Raw genomic sequence first — 22,534 nt, 5'->3', positions numbered from 1 at the left:
CCTTGGCACAAACACAGGGTCAGTTTGCCTTCCAGAGACCAAAGTCCCAGGGTAGGCCCGCGCCGGCACCAGATCCCCCCGGTGGGCTTGACTCTACCGCAGCCTAGAGCCCCATCGGGTCAAGAGAGACACGGGGGCCTGACCAGTGGCTCAGGGGTTGAGCGTCGGCACAGAAACCAGGAGGTCACCGGTTCAATTCCCAGTCAGGGCACATGCCCAGGTTGCAGGCTCGATCCCCAGTGTGGGCGTGCAGGAGGCAGTCGATCGATGGTTCTCTCTCATCATTGATGTTTCTATCTCTCTCTCCCTCTCAATCTCCCTCTCTCTCTAAAAATCAAAACATTTTAAAGAGAGAGAGAGAGAGAGAGAGAGAGAGAGTATGCCAGGGGAATGTTTAAGGCATTGACCGCGAGGAGAGAGGGAACCCGAAAGGGCCTTCACAGCACAGCATGTAACACGCTGCCTGGAGCCGTGTGGGCACCCATCCCTGTGCTGGCCTCTGTCATCCCAGCCCCTGGCCATGGAGATGCCCAGCCTTACCCCTCCCTCAAGGGGACCTCCCAGGTCTGAATCTGAAGGAAGCTGGGCAGACACGTCTTCCCCTCGTCCTCACAGCAATGCTCCCACCACCACACACACACACACCTGACCATCGACAGCGGTGGGCTCTGTGTCACTTAGTGGCGACCAGTGGCCTTTGGAAAGGTTATTCTCTTACAGGAAACGCGCCACCCGGGGCCAGCCCCCCTGTGCGCTTCTTGACTCACGCGTGCTCGCTCCTCTTCCCAGGACTGACGGCGACAGCTCCCCGAGGGGCCTTCTTATATATATTTACAGTCGTTTCCGGAGCGCATCCTTAATCCAAGGGCCATGACTCATTGACGCAGGCCGGAATATTACCGAGGAACTCATTAAAATGTTAATAGCTTCTGTCTGGATGTATCGATCGTGATGTCAACGAGTCTTGGAACAATAAACAAAGGTGAGTCTTTCAATTTTCTCTTTCAACCACGAGGAGCGGTAAGCAAGCTAGGGAGCGTCTGAGGGGAAATTGTCACCTGGGAGGCCTCCAGGTGAACGGGGATCAAGCCAGGAGGGAGCCGTCAAGCTCTGTGACGAAAAATGCCAAGACAGACAGCATTGAGCTCAAACTCAAATGCTGGGGGGACAGACCCCCAAGCCTTGGGCCGTGCTTTTATCCCAGAGGTTCCTAAGTAAACCAGTCAGCCAGGGGGGTTGAATCCACAACCTGAACACTATCTCTTGGCTTCCCACCTGCTCGGGGCAACGGCGGCCCAACAGCCAAGCCTGAGAGGGGCCGGCATCCGGGCGCCACGCTCACCTTCCCGGGACTCGTGCGGGTGTGCCACCTCCCGGCCATCGCCGCCGGTTCACTGAGCTCTCTGCCTTTTTGACCTTGAACACGCCGAGGTCATGGCTCCTTGGCCTTCTGCCCTTGCTCTTCCGTCTGCCTGTAAGGTTCTTCCCGCCTCAGACCCTGGGAGGCCGGCTCCTTCGCAGCCAGCTCTCAACCCACCGGTCACTCCTGGGCCCATTTCCTGGACGCCCCCCGGAAACACTCCCCCAGCACACGCCCCAACCCAGGCCTTCCCTAACAATGGACCCGCCTGCCATCCTCTCGGAAGTCATTCTTGTTTTTTGTCAACCTGTTGTTGTCTTTCCTTTTTGATTTTTTAAATATATTTTTATTGATTTCAGAGAGGAAGGGAGAGGGAGAAAGAGATAGCAACACCAATGATGCGAGAGAATCATGGATCGGCTGCTTCCTGCACTGCCCCTACTGGGGATCGAGCCCACAACCCTGGCATGTGCCCTGACCAGAAATTGCACCGTGACCTCTTGGTTTATAGGCTAACCCTCAACCAACTGAGCTACACTGGCCGGGCTGTTGTTGTTATTTTATGTCTCTTCCCAGGAGGGTTGTAGGAACCATGTCAATCCGATCCCTCACCAAGGCCCCAGCAATTGATCCATGTCGGGCACATAGTAGGCCCTCACTACATACTGGTTGAATAAATGAATGAGAAGCCCCCTAAGACAGTGGTCGGCAAACCGTGGCTCGCGAGCCATATGTGGCTCTTTGGCCCCTTGAATGTGGCTCTTCCACAAAATACTGACTTCTGCGCATGGGCCACGAAGTTTCAATCGCACTGTACATGCACGCCCCCACATGGTATTTTGTGGAAGAGCCACACTCAAGGGGCCAAAGAGCCGCATGTGGCTCGCAAGCCACGGTTTGCTGACCACGGCCCTAAGACAAGGACGGGATCTGAGATGCTCAGAGGGGATAAAGCTGAAAGATCTCTAACAAGAAAAGCAGGGGAGAGGCTGGGGGGACGGATGAGAGGCTGGGGGGACGGATGTGGGAGACCCCAGGAAACGCTTCCTACGCATGAAGGGGAGTCGGAGAGGTTTCGCTGGGACACACATCCAACCCTCCCGTTACTCCTTGGAGCTCGATTTGCAGGGGGGGGGGCGGCATTTGCACGGCTCTGTGGCTCTGGACCCACGTGCCACGGCTCAAGGACACACTCAAGTCCTAAGTCAACGTTTCCAGAACAAACACCGCAGCCGGGCGTGGCCAGGCTGGTGACCCCGGGCACCACGCCATCAGGCCGGCCTCTCGCTTGGAGGAACATTATCATCATCCCCGCCGCCGGCCTGCCCGCTCTGATACCCCGTCAATGGGCCCATTCAGCCGAGCCGTGTGCATATTCTTCTTCATAAACACGCACAGCACAACCATAAGGGCCCTTTCAAGGCCGCGGCTTCCAGCGCGTGTTGACAACAGAGTGCCTTTGTGTCCGCCCGCGTGGAGGTACACTGCCCGCCCTGTGGACACGAGGCGCGGGTATTTATAAATATTTATCACCTGGTCACGGCCGACATTTCCAAAAACGCTGCGTTTGAACTAGACCCCGTCCTCCTGGCTCTCAGCTGAGAGGCCAGACGAGGTTAATTAATCCAATTTCGCCTAATGACGTGCGGCGTCATGACCTCCACTCCCGGTTTTATTTGTCCGGGGGGAGGGGCTCCAGGAAAGGCCTCTGGGACGCAGAGGCGGCTTCCCGACCCCAGGCTCAGTCCCCAGGTGGCCTCCGACAACAGGGGGTGAGGGTGACAGGGGTAGTGGGGGACTCAGAGGGTGGAGCCGTGGGCCCCCCCCCCCCCCGCCCCCCGCACCTTCTGGGAAAGTGAGAAAGAGAATCAATTCGCAAAGGAAGCCCAGGGTCTGAACTTGGGTGTCCCCACAGCGGGGCCGGAGGGAGTGGTGGAACCAACTCACCTCCCGACTCTGTCCCCCTCTGCTGCCCGGGCCCCAGGAGATTCTGGTGACACCTGTCAAGCAACTAGTCTGTCTTCGTGGCTGTGGCATCGCTTCCCCCCCCCTCGCTGTCCCCCCACTCTCCCTGCCCTGCGGGCGCACCTCCCAAATAAAGCTTTCGCTCCTCATCCTTGCCCCCGGCTGTTTTCTAAGGAATCTGGACCAAGACAGGTCGTTTGAAAGATGCACGAGCCAAAGACGAAAGGGCGAATGCTCCTGCACTGAGAGCGGCAGGACACGGAGGCCAGGCTGTTACTGAGTCCACTCAGCAGGTTTCATCGAACAGCCTGGTTAACCTGATGGGATGGACTGGCTATCACAAAATTCATATACTGACGCTCTAATGTGATGGGACAGGACGGGGGCGGGGGGGCCTGGGGAGGTAACCAGGCCATGAGGCCACGTGGAGCCCACGAATGGGACGAGGGCCCTTCCAAGAAGGGTCACAGGAGAGCTGGCTTCTCTCTCCCCGCCAGGTGAGGACACGGCTGTCCCCAAGCCAGCTCGCCTCCCTGGCTCTGCGCAGCCCAGCGGGAGGCCCAGAAAGCCCCGCTCCAGCCCCCAGTGTCCGGGGCTGAGCCTGGGTTTGGCGGCTCACACTCAGCAAGGAAACCCAGTCAAGGGCAGAGCGTCAGCACACATTCTCTTCTTCACCTGGTGCCACTTTAAAATAATCCACACAGATGTGGTCGCATAGAAACGAGCATCACTCCCATGGAACAAGGGAAGTGTGGTTAGACTGATGTGAGTTGGATAGCCCAAGGGTCCCCTCCCCTCTAGTCTCTCTCTCTCTCTCTCTCTCTCGTTGTGTCCAGCACGGGCATGTTCAGTGAGCCTGAGGAGGGGTGGTGAAGGATTAAAGAAGACAGACAAGAGAATACAGCTGGGGCCAGGTGGGATGCTGCTTCTCTGGTGGGGAGACAGCGCCCCGGCCTGCAAACCGAGTCTTTGTTTTGTAGTCAGAGCACACAAAGCAAACAAGGGGAGTGGTCAACGTGTTTACAATGTTCTTGTGAGTTTCACCTTGTTTTGGCAGCACTTGCTGCACCTCCCACAGCCCATTAGCTACCTAGGAACAAGGGAGGAACAAGGGAGGACTATGAGGTCAAGCTTAATTATGTTAAGAGGGCTCTGCCCTGCAAGCTGGGACTTGTTTGTGGCCCTGCCACAGGTCAGTCCGAGGCTTAACTCTACAGCCACTCCCTTCTCTCTCTCTCTCTGTCTCTCTCTCTCTCTCTCTCTCTCCCCTGATCCACAACATCAACCTTATTTGTGTCCAGGGAAGAATTCACAAGCCCAGCTGTGCCTCTTCTTGACCAGGCTCTGCTCCCCATCCCACAACAATGGGGAAGAAGTTGGCTCCAGTTGAAACATCCCAACAGTAATTACTCTTAATTTCATAAGTGATTTTATCAATGAAACCCATGAGCAATGAGATCCTTACTTTAATGATAAAATGGGGAACACACCCCTGAGCTGTGTAGCATCAGGCCGTTTCCACAATCCTCTCCGGGTACCCACTGCTCAGCCTGATGACCACTGCGGAGCCCACACTCCCGGGAGCCGCGCGGAGCTGCCGGCGTGCCCGGCAGACACAGACACGGCTGCACCGCGGTAGCTTCATCCTCTTCGGTGTGGTCAACGGCCAAGGCCCTCGTTCTGGAGGAGAAAGCAACGAGACTAAGCGAGAGGCCTCGAGGAGGGAAGAGCTGGAAGAGAGGCCCGGAGCGGGGAGAGGAAGGGAAATGGGCATGAGATGAAACTGCACCGACAATGACGGCTTTCCCCAGGAAGAAGCGCTCGCTGGGGTTCTGAGGTTTGGAATTCAATCTGTCTTCTGTCGACCAAAGCATCTTACGCCTGCAGTGAACACAGCTGAAGGTCGCTGTTTCACAAGTGTTTGCCCTTGGTGAGTGGCTGCCAAGGTCAAACAGGGAACGGGGCTCCAACGCCCCAACCCAGAGGCGGGGAGTGGAAACATGGCCTGTTTGTCTACTCGGCGGTGGAGCCGAAGCGACTGTGGTTTCTAACATGGAATAATTGGTCAGGTGACCTTGAATGAGCCCGCGCCCCCTCTTCTTGTTGCCATGGGAGGGGGGGCTAATACTTATTCCATGCAGGGCAGCGTGGAGGCGGTCATCATGATTGATCACTGCCCGTTTGGGGAAGGAAGGCGGTGTAATAAATACTAATTATAATAACTGTTCCTGGCCCCTAAGAAAAATGCCTTTTTTTAAAAAGGAAGGAAGGAAAGAAAAATTCCTCTAGAAGGCCTCGTGGGGTGGCCGGGGGTGTCCTGGCCTCATATTCGTCTGAAAGACCCCAAAGGGAATAAGGGCTCAGTTACAATTCATGACAACCAGAGCGGGCGGGAAACCTGGTTTGTAAAAACTCTTCCTACATAAATTAATCGCATGTTTTGGTTGTCAAAGTATTACAATTTGAGATTAATAGGTGAGAGCCAAAACTTGCAGGAAAATGACCAGTTCTTCGCTTTGCTTATGCAAAGGTGAAGTACAAACATTTAAAATGTCAAGGTCATAAGTTAGCCCCATGCAATAACTCTGCATACGTAATGAGTCTCTTGCTCCCGCAGCCCTGGGCCCGCAGCCACCCCTCAGATCCTGGAATGGGTTTCTGCAGCCCCCGTGGCTTCTTCCCACCCCCCACCCCAGTATATTTTTATTGATTTCAGAGAGGAAGGGAGAGGAAGAGAGAGAAACATGAATTATGAGAGAGAATCATTGATCGGCTGCCTCCTGCACACCCCACACTAGGAGTCGAGCCTGCAACCCAGGCCTGTGCCCTGACAGGGAATCCAACCGTGACCTCCTGGTTCACGGTTGATGCTCAACCACTGAGCCACGCTGGCCAGGCTCCCGCGTCTTCTTGATGCCACCCATGTCCTTCCACCCTCCACAGTTCGACCTGGACACAAGTGGGCACACCTCGCCCGCATTTTCCAGAGGATTTACCCTCCGGCTGGCCCTTCCCCTCCCCGCTTCCCCATCACACACACTGTTTCCAGTCCCAGGAGGCGCTCCGCAGGGAAGGGGCCGTTGGCTTACGTGCGGGCAGCGGCCCGGCGGTAATTGACACTTTACCGGGTGACAGGTTGCATTCCTTCCGATCGGCAGTAATTGAACGCACGTGCAGCCCCTGCACGTGACCCCGGAGTGTGCCACACACCTGGAAGCAGTGAGGCTCAATTAGCGTGTCACCGCCACTCCAAGTGCTCCCTGTGAGAACCACCAGCAGCCGGAGCCGGCGGGGACCAGGGCGAGGGCGCCCCGAGAACCCCTCCCTGCGGACCAGCCCGGGCCAGCACCTACAACGCGGGTTTCCAGGAAAACGATGTGTTCTTAATTACTCCAATTAATTTTACCTAATGGCTCTGTTTATCGCTCACTCCAAGAGTTATTTTTGTGTGCTTAAAAGAAAATAGTCACCCTAGAGGAAATAACAGAGGCCCGAGTAAAATGTTGTAATAACACTTTTAATAATTAAAAGAAACAGATGGGAAATTAGATAGGATCTGGAAGGTGGGACTCAGCCTGAGGATACGCCGAGTCAATGTGATGAATTGCACCTTTCCTAAGGGTTCCCGTGTGTGTGTGGGGGTGGGGGGTGGGGCCGGGGTGTGTGTGGTGCTGAGGCCCAGGGACACCGGAGGAGGGGTGCGGAGTGGTCCTCAGACTCGGGAGGAGTCCGTGCAGTTGCGTGGGCCCAGTGCCAGGAGGCAGGGGGCTGGCGCGGAGAGGGGCCTTGGCCAGACCCACAGCATTTCAACGAGGACGCTAGCCACCGAAGAGAGCAGCCGGGAAGAGAGGCTTTCTAAGACCCAACGCAGGTCGTGGAAGGGCAGGTGTGAAGGCCAGAGTGGCCAAGAAGGTCGCGAGGCTTCTCACAAGTTAAACAAGCTTAACCCGAAACTGCAGCATCTTCAGGGAAGAGAGCGGTGCCAAGGGTATGCTGCGCAAGTTCCTGATGGAGACGGAGTTGAGCCCTTTTCTAAGATCACAGGGCAGATTGCAGAGCGCCACCCGCCACCGTGACACATCTCCAGGATGGCCATCCGCTCCCAAAGAGCTGCCGGACTGACTGGCTAGGACTTGAAGGACGGACGGTTTCAAGTGTCCTCAAAGCTCTGCTGTGGGCTGTTGTCTAGGCTCCTGGCCGAGCCTTGCCCCTGTAGCCAGGCACCCCTCAGCAGAATGGAAACGACTGGAGTAGAAATGACAACCTCCTAGGTCTCCTCGGGTGGGTGTTGGAGACAGTCGTCTGTATGGGTGTGCTGAGGCTGCTGTAACAAGTTACCCCACACACTGGGTGGCTTTGAACAGCAGGCGTTTCTTCTCCCACAGTCTGGAGGCCGGGAGTCTGAGACCAAGGTGTTGGCTGGCTGCGTCCCCCGCCCCCCACCCGCCGCCGCCCCAGGCTTCGGGGAGAATCCTTCCCGCCTCATCTAGCTTCTGGCAACCCCGGCATTCCATGGCTTGTGGCCGCATCATGCCTACCTCCGTCTCCATCTTCACATCCTCTTCTCCGTGTAGCTGCCTGATCTCTCTCTGCCTCCCTCTTCTGAGGACTATGGTGGCGTGTAGGGCCAACCCCATCACCCAGGGTGATCTCTTCATCGAAAGATCCTTAATTCAATCGCATCTGCGAAGTCCTGCTTCAAACAAGGCCACCTCCATCAGTTCTAGGGGTTAGGACATGGACTTAGCTTTGGGAAACCATTTTTCAACCAACTACACTCTCCTCGCTCCCCTGGTCCGGATGTATAGCAGAGAGAGAAAGGGAAAAGAAGTGAAATTCTTAACGTCCCCGGCAGCAGTCCTCACGGAGAGAAGCACAGACAGGAAAAGAATGCCAACGCTTCTGCGGCATCAGAGGGTCCATCGTCAATCTTCCTGTCCACGTGTCTTCTTTCTTTCTTGAGAGAAGCAACAAAGAAGCGTCCAGGAACGCTGAGTGAAGCCGCTGGCGAGTGGAGGGGCTGAGCTGGCTGTGTCCCCCCGCCTGTGAGGATGAGGTCCCCCACCCAGCCCCAACCCTGCCTCCACCAGCTCGTGTTTTGGCTCCTTGGAGACAAAGGGCCCCCCTACCCAGCCAGAGCCAGAGCGAAGCAGGCAGTGCCCCCCTTCAAACTCATTGTGGAAGGCTCATAAACCACACCCTCAGAAAACTCAGTCCTCATTATACCTCTGCGGAGAACAACTCCCTGCAGCAATTTAAGTAAATGTGAGCGTGTAGTAGGGTGTTTGCTTTCTCCGCCGGGGGCGTGTGGAAGGGGATTTGGCATCATATTCTTTTGGCTATGTGTGTCAGGGAAGCCAGGAATCATTATAGGCATCGCTCCAAATATAGTGTCTCTACTGTCAGATGAAGCCAGTAACTACTGAACACTTGGTGTGATTATGGGGGAGCCAGGCAGGCTCAGAATCCCAACACCCCCCGCCTCCTAACCCTGCAAAGCAGGGAGGTCCATGTCCCAAATTCCACAGTTCGAGCTGGCTTCCTTTGACCCTGCCCCTGCTCAAAACACTGATATTGCTGGGAGGGGCCAAACTTAGCACTAATTCTTGTTTTTTTTTTATTATTAACTAGAGGCCCAGTGCATGAAATTAATGTGTGTGTGGGGGGGCCCTCAGCCCAGCCTGCACCCTCTCCAATCCGGGACCTCTCAGGGGATGTTGACTGCCTCATCTAGCTTTAGGCCCCAGGGATTGGGCCTAAAATGGCAGTCGGACATCCCTCTCACAATCCAGGACTGCTGGCTCCTAACTGCTCACCTGCCTGCCTGCCTGATCGCCCCCAACTGCCCCCCCGCCCCCCCGCCCCGCCGGCCTGGTTGCCCCATGCAGCCTGCTGTTCAGTCGTTTGGTCATCCCTCACTAACCCCCCGGCTGGTCTTGTCGCCCCAGGCAGCCTGCTGGTCGTTACTGTTACTGTGACAGCATCCTGGACAATTTGCATGTTCCTCTATTATTAGTATAGATTTTTATTGATTTCAGAGAGGAAGAGGGAGAGATAGAAACATCACTGATCGGCTGCCTCCTTCATGCCCCACACTGGGGATCAAGCCCAAAACCCAGGCATGTGTCCTGACCGGGAATTGAACCGTGACCTCCTGGTTCATAGGTTGATGCTCAACCACTGAGCCATGCTGGCTGGGCCATACTTAGCACAGCTTTACTCCTACATTTGTCCTAGTGTTTTCTCAGAGGAGGTGTCCTGGTGGGAGTGTGGGACGATCCACCGGACATGACACATTCCTGAAGGTAGAAGAGGTCCCCAGGGATGCCACCCAAGAGGCAGACATGGAAAGCCGAGTCTAGACGAGGGGAGGGGCGGTGAGGGGGCAGATGGAGTTCACTAGGCTTTGTGGTCAGAAGCTGAGCAGGAATGACCAAGGACTAAGGCAGGACTGCTCAGCAGTGGAGAGGCCCGGAGACAGGGCTGGGGTGACTGAAAACCTGAATGGCAACCTGTGGCCTCAGGAAGGGGGTGGGCTGTCCTGGCATGGGGTCCCCCAGGGACACCCGGATCTGAGATTGTTGCTCAAAGGTAAAAAATTCCTTGAAGAATTCTGAGATGACCTTGGTATGGAACAAACAGATGTAGACCCCTTTGGAGGAAAGGTCCCCCAAGTTAATTTGCAGGAATCCCACACAGTAAGACGTGAGGAGCACAGACCCTCTGAGAAGGGGCACCATTCCTCTTATGAATCCTGAATCTGGGCTCACTGGAGAGTCCTGTTCCCAGTGACCCCAGGGCAGCTGCAAAGGGCAGCTGAGGTATTGTTCTTCCTTAAACCTGGGCATCACTATTGACACTTTGGACAATTTCCTTCTAGTACTCTCTATATAGTTTTGTTATTTCAGTTAATGGTGATCATACAATATGTAGTGATTTACAGTACCGGCTTGATCTCCAATAACTTGCCAATAACAGAAGTTGCTCGAGCTATTTTAAGCAGAAGAAGATTTAACAGAAGGACTTCGGTGCTTACAAAATTGTTGGAAGGACAGGAGAAGGGGCTCTCCAAGGATGAACAGCACTGCAGAACTGACAGGCCAGGGTAGCTGCTGACATAGCTGGTCAGGAAGTAGGGATAAGGAAGCTGCCACTGTGGCTGATGAGTCCAGCAATGCCCTCATTAGCAGTGATCCAGGGATTGGATCACTGCCACTGGAACTGTTGGCTTCAGAGCAATGCCATTGGGACCTCTGCAAACACATCACACACACACACACACACACACACACACACACACACAACCGTGCCTATCAGCAGAAACCACAAAGGCCACAGAAGTATGACTTCCACTTTACTTTTCAAATAAGTGCATTTAATTGGCTACACTTTAGTCATTTGAGTAAACCTAGCTGCAAGGGAGTCTAGAAAACATGACTGATAGCTCTCCAGGCTCTGTACTCTAGGAAGGTATTTGCCTATACCATGTTTTTTTTTGTTTTTTTTTTTAAATATATTTTATTGATTTTTTACAGAGAGGTAGGGAGAGAGATAGAGAGTTAGAAACATCGATGAGAGAGAAACATCGATCAGCTGCCTCCTGCACATCTCCTACTGGGGATGTGTCCGCAACCCAGGTACATGCCCTTGACCGGAATCGAACCCGGGACCCTTCAGTCCGCAAGCTGACACTCTATCCACTGAGCCAAACCGGTTTCGGCTGTCTATACCATGTTGTTATAAACTTCCACAATCTTTTAAAATAGCTGTATAACTTTTCATTAAATACAGGGATGGGCAAAAGTTGTTCATATGGAAAATAATACAATAATTAACAAATAGTAATATGAGAATAAACTCTGTTTCATGTACTCACAACTATAACCCTACTTTGTCCACCCCTGTATATATGTATCAAAACTTAATTCATCAACTCCCACTCATTTAGTTTGATATTATAAACTAAAGGCCCAGTGCACGAATTCATGCACCAGTGGTGTCCCTCGGCCTGGCCTGTGAGATTGGGCCAAAACCAGCTCTCCAACATCCCCCGAGGGGTTCCGGATTGCGAGAGGGTGCAGGCCAGGCTGAGGGACCCCACCGGTGCACGACTGGGGCTGGAGAGGGATGTGGGAGGTTGGCCAGCTGGGGAGGAACTGTGGGAGGACTCCAGGGCATGTCTGGCCCATCTTGCTCAGTCCTGATTGGCCAGACCCCAGCAGCAAGCTCACTTACCAGTCGGAGCATCTTCCCCCTGGTGGTCAGTACACGTTGTAGCGAGCGGTTGAGTGGCCTTAGCATATCATTAGCATATTACACTTTGATTGGTTGAACGGCCGACTGGACAACCAGACACTTAGCATATTAGGCTTATATTATATAGGATATTAATATTCCAAAGCTTGCTATTATAAATGATGCTGTGATGATAATGCCAATAATAACAGCTATGGCATATTGAATACTTCCTTCTACAAAGTGTGCTATTTGTCATTATATATTCACTAGAGTTCTGGTGCATGAAATTCATGCATGGGGGAGGAGGGTCCCTCAGCCTGGCCTGCATCCTCTCTAACCCGGAACACCTCGGGGGATGTCCGACTGCCTCTCACAATCCGGGACCGCTGGCTCCTAACTGCTCGCCTGCCTGCCTGATTGCCCCTAACCCCTCTGCCTGCCTGCCTGATAGCCCTAACCACCTCTGCCTGCCTGCCTGCCCCTAACCACCTCTGCCTACTGGCCTGATCACCCCTAACTTCCTCTGCCTCACCCAGCACCCAGGACCCGGGCTTCCCTCCCTCTGGCCGGCCACAGACACCCAGGATCTGGCCGGCTTTGCCTGGGCTGGCCACAGCCACAGAGGACCATGGGCAGGCGGCTTTGTCTGGGCCGCAGCCACAGGCGCCCAGGACCATGGGGCAGGCAGCTTGTCCCTCTCCCAGGCCACAGCCTGGCTGGTCCCCATTCCTCTCTCGCAAGCTCATTTGTGCCTGGCTGGTCCCCATTCCTCTCTCTCCAGTGTTGAGTGTCGAGCCCTTATGGCGTGACAGCATGAGGGTGTGATGATCATTTGCTTATTACCTCTTTACTATATAGGACTAGAGGCCCGGTGCACAAAAATTTGCACCGGCCTGTGCCCTCAGCCCGGCCTGTGCCCTCTTGCAGTCTGAGGCCCCTCGGGGGCCCCTTCTCCTGCTGCTGGCACCAGTTTTCCTCCGGCACCTGGAACCCAGGCCTTCGCTCTTCGTCCGCCATGCCGGCCTTCGCTCGCTGCTCCTGCCTGGGGCCAGCTGGCTTTGCTCCATTTCTTGGCGCCTACATATGCAAATTAACCGCCATCTTTCTTGGCAGTTAATTTGCATATCGCCCTGATTAGCCAATGGGAAGTGTATCGAAGGTACAGTCAATTACCCTTTTTGTCTTTTATTAGATAGGACTGTATTTGCCATTCATTGTATTTGTCATTCATTTTTTAGTTAACACTCATAACCCCATCCCCATTGTACAGATAGCAAAGCTGAGGGTTAAAGAGACATCAAACCTAAACTTGACACCAAAACTCGCACCCTTAACAATTACACAAATACTTATGGGGAAGAAAAAAGTGCTTTTTTTTCATATTAGAAATGATTTTCATAGGACAAACAACCAGAATTAGAATTAGAGGTTCCAAAGCTGTGAACATTTCTAAGGCCCTTGAAACACATTAGCAGGTGAGATTCTCAAAGTCACTGTGAGGACTGAGCCGCCTCAGTGGCAGGAACTCACTTTGATCATGCGAATGCCTGGTGGGTTGCCTGGCACACCACGGCCACTCATGAATGTTTCTTGAACGAGTAACAGTGTGTGTGCAAGTAGGCATGTGTGAGGCCGCCCCAATCCAAAGGACTTCGCCCCTTTTGATGGGTAAAACATAAGCTGCTCCCAAGTGAGTCCAGTACTAACTGCACGAGAACAGTGAGTGCCTGGAGCATTCAGCCCTCAGTCTGTCAGCCACCTGCACACGGCGGGCAACTCCCCTCCCAGGCCCGTAAATACATTGACTGTCAAGAGGTCCAAAATGACCTAATAAGCCACACCCGAGCCCATCAGAGTGACCACACATGGGCTGGGCATTGGGAGTATTTTTTAGTAAGTGCTACTGCTTCTGTTTGGATTATTTAATGAGTCACCTGCCCTATTAAATGACAATTCTCCATATAAATATCAGCAACAGCCATACGTTGTTACAGCTCACCATCGCTCAAGGAAAGTCAGACCACAGACCCAATGCCCGGGGAAGCCGCATTAACCAGTGCAGGCCACCAAGCAGCCGTGACAAGCTCCGCCCCACCTCCCTGCCAGGAGAGGAAGCAGCGGTCAGTCATCTCCACAAGCTACCGGCGGACGGGCTTTGTATGGCTAAGACCTTGGGACCTCGATGTACTACTTTGCCCTGCAAGGCCTAGTTTGGGGGCAGCCTTGAGAGTTCCACCAAGGAGCCAACAAACCTGTTGGGCATCAGCTGGCCTCCACCAGGTGGGTCTATGTTCCAATGGGTTGTTCTGTCTTTCAGACTCTGCCACGTGGGGTTTCCACGGTGTGTTTCCCCTTTTAAAAAATCCTAAGCTTGCCCAGCCGTGGTGGCTCAGTGACTGAGTGTTGACCGATGAACCAGGAGGTCACGGTTCGATTCCTGGTCAGGGCACATGCCCAGGTTGCAATCTCGATCCTGGCTGTGGGGAGGGCAGGAGGCAGCTGTTCAATGATTGTCTCTCATCATTGATGTTTCTATCTTTCTCTCCCTCTCCCTTCCTCTCTGAAATCAATAAAGATATATATATATATATTTTAAAATTTTAAAAAAATCCTAAGGTTATTAAAGATACTCCTTTTTGTGCTACCTAACCCATCTGTTGGAATATATACTATTCAGGAGTCTTTATAACGTATACTGTCAATACAGAAAATACCTGGTGAAAAATCAGATGTCCTTCAGCTCATGTCCCCCAGGCCGTGACGCGACAGCAGGTCCTGCTGGCATGGTCAGAGGAAGGCCGCCAGGCGGTATTGCCCATCCAGACCTTAATGGTTTTATCTATTCCACATGGCCTAAAAACATGCCGGGACATAACGCGCCATAATTTTTCTAGTGATTTCTATGAATCACTTTTTAATGATGAATAATGTTTTTAGAGACAACTCCTGAGAAGTTTTGCCCAGGATTCCCTTGACATTCATCCCATAAAGTATCTAAAGTGAAGCCACTTCCACAGCCAACATAGAAAATCAGCTTTAAAGCCTGGATTCCTGAAAGATCCATCCGTCATCTTCGCTGAGAACTGCTCTCACGACCCACACATGCCAGGGGGCACGGAAAAATTCAGATCCACATACCTAACTAGAAAAACAGTTAGTGTCGAGTAATGCTCACAGGATGCTGTCAAATGTACTTTTTGTAGCTTCACTTGGACCTGGTTTCTTTTCTCCTCGCTGGGAACTGATCTCTGCGTGTCCACGTTCCTGCCTTTCCACCCTCAGGGGAAGGTTTTCAGCATCTGCCAGGGCTGCTCTGCCTATGGCGGGAAGGATCCTCGCCTCTTGGCTCAATGCAGGCCACGCGGATATGAAAATGTTTCTGCAGGATACGGAGAGGGAATTTCCATTTCTGGGATTTCCTTTCAGAAAACCCAAGGGCTGGATGGCCAACAATCAAGCAGGGTCCACGCACAGAGCCCGAGGACCCGGTGGGCGGGGCGCCCTGGAATCCTGAACTTCCTGCAGGTGCAGCCACCCCAGCGTCCACGTTCATTTGTCAGCGTCGACAGCTTCTCCTAAAATGATGGTGTCGGCATCAAGATGAACAGAAATACAAATAAGTCCCTTCGCTTTCCAGGGAGCACCCCGCCCACTGCTCCACCCGGTGGACTTCGATGAGCGCTAACATGGTGTGTGGGAGGGGAGAAATGGCGCAACCTTATTTCTTCCTGACCCCCAACCAGCACAGAAGTAAAACCGATTCACAGATGAGTTGTTGTTTTTACCTTATTTCAAGTGCTTCAAGGTTGCCGGAGGTTGTCACTGTTGGTGGGCACAGGGCTCAGCTCCATGTCTGTCACTCCATTCCACCACCGTCACCGTCACCTCCGGGCCTTTCTTTCCGCAAGCCTGCTTGTGATACCTCAAGACTTTAGATTTCTCAGTAACCTCTCCCAAGTATCCACCTCTCCCTCCCCCCACCCCCATGGGGCCTGGCAATCGCAGGGATTCTCCACAGTGACAAGCAAGATTGAATCGTAATGAAGGTCTAGTTGGCTTCCACCTTGGGTCGCAGGAGCACTTCTAAGGGGACTCCCTTGAGCTGCACACACACACACTCACCCTGGCCACCCCTCCGGTGGAGAAGGAAGCTCCTGGAATGCTCCGGTGGACGTGACAATCTGAGCGCCCATTGAGGAAGGCACCCAAGGGCTCACCCACCGGGTTCAAAAGCTTCTGGGAGGGAACCAGAGAGAAGAATCCCTCAGTCCCATCAAACAGTGCCTTTGTCTACACTGCAGGGCGCGCAAGGAGCATTGGTGACATAAGATGGTTTTGTTTCCACTTTCTAAAAAGTGAAGACTGCGCTGGAGTTGGGGCCAAAAATATCCATAAGCCGCGGTTTGCATTGGCCCCGCAGCAGTTTATCAGCTAGCAGTGTCTCTTGCCAGGGAAAACACTCCTGAACTGAAAAAAGTGCTAATTCTAAGTCTTTCATTTTATACAAAAATGTGCTCTACCCCTTGCTTGCCTCCTTCTCAGGGCATTTGCTCTGGCACGAAAAGGGAATTCTGTTCCCGGGCAGTTAAAAGGGGGGGGGGAGGAGCGGGCGGGGGAGGACTGTGGAGGGGATTGGGTCTTCTTCCTTAATCCGGGACCACGCGGGGGTCCGTCACCCCTCCTCCCTCCTCATCCTCCAGCGCTGAGCCACCAGCGGGGGAAATAGACCCCATATAGGGGCTGTCTGCGCGCGCCAACTAGGGCTTGGCACAAGGGGCTTTGGCGGAGCCCAGATGAAAGCACCAGCCTCTAACTCCCACCAGACACCCCCCACGCACCCACCCACGTGCACCCAGTCTCGCTCTCTCCGCCTGTTCCACGTGGCCCCAGCTCCCTCTGATCCCTACACTCCAACTGGAAAGAATGGGGGGGCGGGGTGCGGAGCAGAGGAGGAGCGAGGGGATAGGGGGAGGATTGGAGGTCGGCACCGCAGCGGCACCCACACCTTCCGACGCGCAGAGCAGCCTGCGGAGGGGGGGTGGCTCCCCCAACCCCGCCAGCAGCCGGGCAGGAGACCCCGGGGTACGCTACGCCCCGGCCCGGACCACTGGGCGCGCATCCTCCTGAGCGTCCCACTCCGGGTGCACTGCGCCTCCCCACCCGTCTGCTGCCACCCCCCTCCCGTGCGCTCTGACCCGCGTTCACTGGGCCGCCGCCCTCCCGCCACTCAGGCCCTCCGGGGCCACGCGCGCTGCGCCCCCTTCCGCCGACTCGCCCTCGGCGCCGCGGGCGGTCCTGAGAGCGATTTTTAAAAAGCGGGAACCACACCGCAGAGTGCGCGGGAAACACCCCCAAGCGCCCGCACCCGACGCCGGGAGTCGGGAGTCCAGTGCCGCCTGCGGGATTCGGCGGGATTCGGACCCCTGTGGCGGGGAAGCCTGACGCTCGGCCCTTCCCGCTGGCCGCGCCCCCGAGTGCGCCCCGCAGCTCCCAACACTGGTCTCAGCACCGGAGGGGGGCTGGCGAGGGGGCCGCCACCCCCTCACTCCGCGCCGGGCGGCCCGCGTGGCCGGCTTTGGCGCACCCGGACCCCCGGCGCCGCACGGCCCTCCGGCCCTTCACTGCAGGCATCGCGCCCTCCTCCTCCCGGGAGGGAGCGCGTGTTCCCCGAGAACAGCTCTTGGGAAACCCGCCTTCCACGCCGGCTTTTACATGAAAAGGAAAAAAAAGGAGAATCCGCGCCAAGCGGGATGCCCAGGCCGGGCTGGAGCAGCCTTCCAGCCGCCCGCCGCCCGCAGGCCTCTCCTTAACTCTCTCCACGAGTGCGCGCCCCTCTGCCTGCGGGATGTGTAGATGAGGGGGAAGGCTCCCCGGCGCTCATTTTGCTTTGCAAATCGTCCCCTTCAATAACAGGAGGAGCGTGTGCCTTTAAAACGCCGCAGCCCCGAGTTCGCAGCAGCCTGTGGGGTGGCTGTTCCAGGACCCGGCCCGCGGGAGGAGGAGGACCAAGTGCGCCCTGTCCCTGCTTTCTGTGCCGCCAACGTGTGCGTCCCCGGGGGCAGGTTTTGTTTCCTAAAGGCATTTCTGGGGGGTGTTTTGGAAAGGCAGTGTCGGCACCGGCGTCAATGCTCGCGCTGGTTTTCGGCGTCCAGGGCGGCGGGCGGCTGTGACAACCACCGAGGAACGTCGGCGCACGGACTGTTCCGACTCCTCCAGCTCCAGGGTGTCCGGGGCCACCCGGCTCGGCCGCTGGAGGCGGAGAGCGGAGAGCGTGGCTTTGCAGGGAATGGACGGCGGCCTCTCCCCAACCGGGATTTGAGGCGACATTTCTGTTAAGCCGGGCGGAGAGCTCGGGGGGAACCATCCCAGCTCCGCGCAGTCGGGTTGTAGAAAGGGGTGGGGGTGGGGGTGGGGGTCCGGCGCGGAGGCTCGCTCCTCTCCCTCGCGGCCCCATCCTGGGGGTCCTTGGGCGCTGATCGCAGGCACCGGCGCCGCCTCGCTCCGGCGGGATCCCAGCGCTCCCGGGAGGACACTGGAGGGCTTTGTGCTTTGGGAGGGGCGAGCGGATACACCCCCCGCACCCCCGCACTTTCTCGGAGATGGAGGGGAAAGCCAGGCCAGGCTGGCAGGGGGGGAGAAAGGGCTGAGAAAAGGGCTGCACCCTCTGCCCATATGCCAAGGTTAAGGGTTCGATCCCCAGTCAGGGCACATACAAGCATCCACCGACGCCTGCATAAATAAGTGAAACAACAAATCTCTCTCGCTCAAAAAAAAAAAAAAAAATCAATAAAAAATTTTAAGAGTCCTGGCCAGTGTAACAAGCAACCAATCGATGTTTCTCCCTCACATAGATGCTTCTCTCTCTCCTCTCTCTAAATATCAATACAATTTACTTTTAAAAAATTAAAGAAAAGGCTATACACCCTCAACTCCAGTAAAGTGAGAAGAAACTTGTGGCCACCTTTTACCCACACCAGGTCTGGCTTCCGTGGCTCCCCACGGGACCTGTGGCCCTAACTGTGTGTTTCCCCAGTGCCTCGCCTTGTGGGGGGGGGGGGGGTAAGGAAGTGCCCGGCAGCCCCTGGAGCTCCCAATCCCGGAATCGAAGTGGACTGGACAGTCGGGTCTTAGAGGACACTGCTCTGCTTGGCATCCCAGAGCAGAATCAGCCTCAAGCCACTGCCCTGGGGTACCTCCTTCCCTTGCCTGTCCTGCCCCCCAGCCCACAGCCCCACGGGCCTAGTGCAAGAAGGTGGATCTACTCTAGTTCCTGCCACGTAACCACATCATCAGAGACGCTGACCAACCTAAGAAGCAAACACTGCCCAATGGAGTGACTTCCAGTGAAAGAATTTATTTAAAACAAAACAAAAAAGATAACTTCTCTCCCTCTGGGACCTGGGAGGGAGGGAGCAGAGCCGGTTCCTGTCCTGACCTGAGGAATGGATCCTTAGGAATTGCTCAGGATGCCTGTCATTGCTGTTCCCAAGGAGTGGTAACATCGTCTGGTCTAATCTTTGCTGGGAGCAACAGCGACCTCAGGAAAAGTCGGGGATAGCTCCCTGGGGCTGGCACAAGGACAGAAAGGAGAAACTGAAGCACTCTTTCTGGGAGGCCAGGCTGAAAGAGGCTCCCAGCCATGACAGTCACAGACGTGGAACTGGGCTCCAGGATTTGGGGAGCGACCACATCTGTGTAGACCAGGGCTTATGCATCCAGTAGGTTCCAGCTTCAGTGCCTCTGCTGGCTCCAGTGGCTGGAGTTCCCTTTCAGCACCCCTTCTGAGGTTCCAAACACCCCCCCCCCACCCCAAATCTCGTGCTAGGAATCGCAGAAGTCCTCCCATACCCCCACCTCCTTAGGGACCAAGTCTCAGACCTACTGGTGGCAGCCTCTCCCGGAGCCCATTCCCGCGGACCATCTGTGGCTTCCCGGATGGGAAGCCAGTTTCCTGGGGTGATGGGCCTCAGGTGGGCACAGCTCGGGGAAGAACAGTTGGGGAGCATCTGAAGCGGAAAATCCAAGCAGATGTGGGGCTGGGCCGGCCCACCCGTTTCCTCTCGGTGCCTCAATTTCTTCCAGATCAGTTTCCTAATGGAAAAACTTTTAAGAGGCGGAGGTGGGGGGCTGGTCTGTGAAGGCCCGCTCCGAGCCCCTGGGTGCTCCCACACGGGCTCAGCGGGCCCTGCTGGGAGTGAGGGCGCCACAGCAGACCGTGCTGGAAGCTGGGGCCCTCAGTGTGTCTGATCCACTTCCTGTCCGCAACCTCCGTCATTCCGAGTCTGCAGGCTCCTGCCTGGCCAAAGGGAACCCCGTCCTGGGTAAAGTCCGGGACTTTGGGGGTCATTCATTTTGTCTCTAAGCCTCTCCACGGAGTCTCCAAAGGCTGGTCTCCTTGCCTTGGGTGAGGTGCCCGGTTTTAGGCCCAAAGCAAAGCCCAGGAGGAAGGTGCACCCCCACCAAGAGCCCAGGGTCTGGGGACACTCAGGCGGGTCCCAGTCCTCGGCCGCCTGCCATGCTGGTCACTCCACATGGCCAGCGCTTCGTGCTTTTCCCAGTTTATACAGCGCTTCTAGCCTGTGGAAGTTTGTCCTACGGGTCCTGCTCTGAGGGACCGAGCCCCTGATACGGCCCCATCAGGCAGGGTGGGGGCTCATCCTTCACTATTCCTCCCAGACAGCCCCATCCTTCCACCGGGAAACCGGGAGCTTGGGGTCTTCCAGGGGTGCAGTGTTTGGAGTCAATGTGTTGGGTGGGGGTTACAATGCCCACTCGGGCGTCTGCTGGGCAGGCTTTGGGTCCGAACGTGTCCTACAGGATGTGTCTGCGAATCTCCAAACGCCCAAAGCTACCTCTCAGACCACGTGACTCGCGCCCGGCTGGCCCACGCAGACTGAGGTCTCAGGGTGCTCCCCCATAAACCGGGGAAATTCGATCTGAGAAACGGTTCGGTGCACAGAGGACTCTCCGTCCAACTGAGCCCGCCAGCCAGGGGAGCAAAGTTCCTTTCTGCGGCTGCCGCGTTTCTCCCGCATCCACTTAGCCATACTCCTGCCATGGGGTACCCCCGCCCCCCTGTCAAGCTGGGAGGGATTCTCCCGGGTCCCTAACTGAGAACGGGGAAATGGGGGTGGGGGGTGGGGGCTAGGGAGCAGTACATCCTCCGAGGCCGGTGGTTCAGGCGCGCACTGGGGGGCTGCTCCAGTGGGGCGAGCCCAGCGGGGAGTGGGCCCCCCATCCTCTGCTGTAAACAGGGTCCCAATCTCCAGGGGAACGGCCCGCTCCTCCGTGCCCTGCATTGGGTGGGGAGCCACCACCTCCGCTGCTCCCAGGCTTCCAGGTTCCAGAGCACCAGCCCGGCGAGCCGAGACGAAGACTGTAGGGTGCGGGGCCAGCCCCCCCAACCCCGCCAGCTGGGGTCCACGCTTCGAGGCGTCCACCGCAAAAGAACTTCTGACCTTCAAAGGGTCCTTGGGAAAGGCCGGGAGCGCCCTTCACGGAAAGGGGTTGTGGACTGCGCCCTCCCGGCGCGGGGAGGGAGGCCAGCACCCGCATCGCACCGTCCCGCCCTGAATTCTCTGAGCACCAGGTCCCTCCCGGGCAGACGGCGGGTGGTACCAAGAACGCAGATCTTAGCACCGACGGGGCAGCCACGGCGGCTCCCCTCCAAGCACCCACCTCCAGAGCAGGCGCCCCAGTCCCCCAGCGCTACACCGCGGGAGCCCCGTACTCCCGCCCCGCCCCGCGGCCCCTGAGGCTGCCCCTGCCCTGCGCCCGGGAAGCTGCGGTCCTCCCAGCGCACGGTCCCGGGAGGGCGCAGACCCGGGAAGAGGTGGGGGGGGGGGCACCCGGAAGTCTGGAGGGTCCCGACCGCGGTGCAGGCACTGGGGATGGAGGGGCCGGGCGGACGGTGGCGGCCCCAGGCAGCTGCAGGGAGAGTGCGGGGACCTGTGGCCGCGTCTCCGCTGCCCATCCCTGTCCTCACTGCCCCCGCCCCGCCAGCGCTCGCAACGACCCTCCCTGCGGGACCTGAAGCGCCTGCCGCGGCCACGATTCCCCCAAATCCCGGCAGATTCTCCCAAATCCCGGCAGATTCCCCCAAATCCCGGCAGATTCCCCCAAATCCCGGCCGCGCTGGGCCCGGCACGGGAGCCGGGGCTGTGGCCCTGTCGCCGCCGCCCTGGGCGAGGCCCGGCCGCCAAGCTCAGCTCTGGCGCAGTCCTCCTGCCGCCCGCGCCCCGCGCCCCCGGACCCCAGGGGAAGGCGCCGTCTCCTGCGGCTCCGCGTTTGGCGGAGGGAAAGGACGAAGGGTCACTCCCAGGCCCTCCCCTGAGGCGGCGGCGGCGGCGGCGGGGTGTCTCTCCCGGCCGTTCCCTGGGAGGCTCGGACCTGCGAGGTGGGAAGGGCGAGAGCGCGGCCGGCGCGGCTCGGAGGCGCCGTCTTCCCCGCTGGACACCGGGCCCGAGGGTCGCGCCCCCCCCCATGCCCGGGCGCCACGGAGGTCTCGGCACCCCCGCCCTCCCCCTCCTTCGCTCCCTCCCGCTGCCCGTCCGAGCGCCCGGTCTTGCCACCCGCCCGCCGTCCGCGGCGCGCCGAGGGCACTCACCGGACCCCGGCCGGGCGCGCGGGTCTCCCCGGACGAGTCCCTGGAGGCAGCGGCTCGGAGGCGCCCGGAGCCCGGGCGCGGGAGTCCGCAGGGAGCTCGCCGCCCCCGCCCCCGCCGCGGTCCCTCCCCCAGGCCCCCCCTCCCCGGCGGCCGCGGCCCGCGCTCCGCCCGAAGGCGGGTCCGCCATAAACAAACGCGGCTCGGTCGCACGTGCACCTCGGAGCTGCTGCGCCCGCGACAGATCGAGGGCTCCGGGCGCCGCGTCTCCAGGCCCCGGGGACCGCCAGGGAGGGCGGGAGAGCGCGCCGGCCCGGCCCGCCGCCGCCGCCCGCTCCCCTCCGCTCGCCTCCGCTCCATGGCTCCGC

General features: G+C 57.1%; 1 long non-coding RNA gene across 1 annotated transcript; it reads right to left on the bottom strand.

The window, feature by feature from the left end:
• Positions 1 to 10,402: 10,402 nt before the first annotated feature.
• LOC139002343 (uncharacterized) lies at positions 10,403 to 22,245 on the bottom strand. Its single transcript, XR_011470152.1, has 4 exons — positions 22,170 to 22,245; positions 15,686 to 15,799; positions 15,349 to 15,472; positions 10,403 to 15,138 (listed from the first exon to the last, which is right to left on the bottom strand). It is a non-coding gene; the product is annotated as an uncharacterized lncRNA (long non-coding RNA).
• Positions 22,246 to 22,534: the final 289 nt, after the last annotated feature.

This window comes from Myotis yumanensis, unplaced genomic scaffold, assembly GCF_028538775.1.
Source record: "Myotis yumanensis isolate MYYU_CA2020_CCGP unplaced genomic scaffold, mMyoYum1.0.hap1 SCAF_2, whole genome shotgun sequence".
Lineage (NCBI taxonomy): Eukaryota > Metazoa > Chordata > Mammalia > Chiroptera > Vespertilionidae > Myotis > Myotis yumanensis.
The sequence above is the reverse complement of the archived record's forward strand: the minus strand, read 5'-3'. Positions and strand labels throughout refer to the sequence as shown.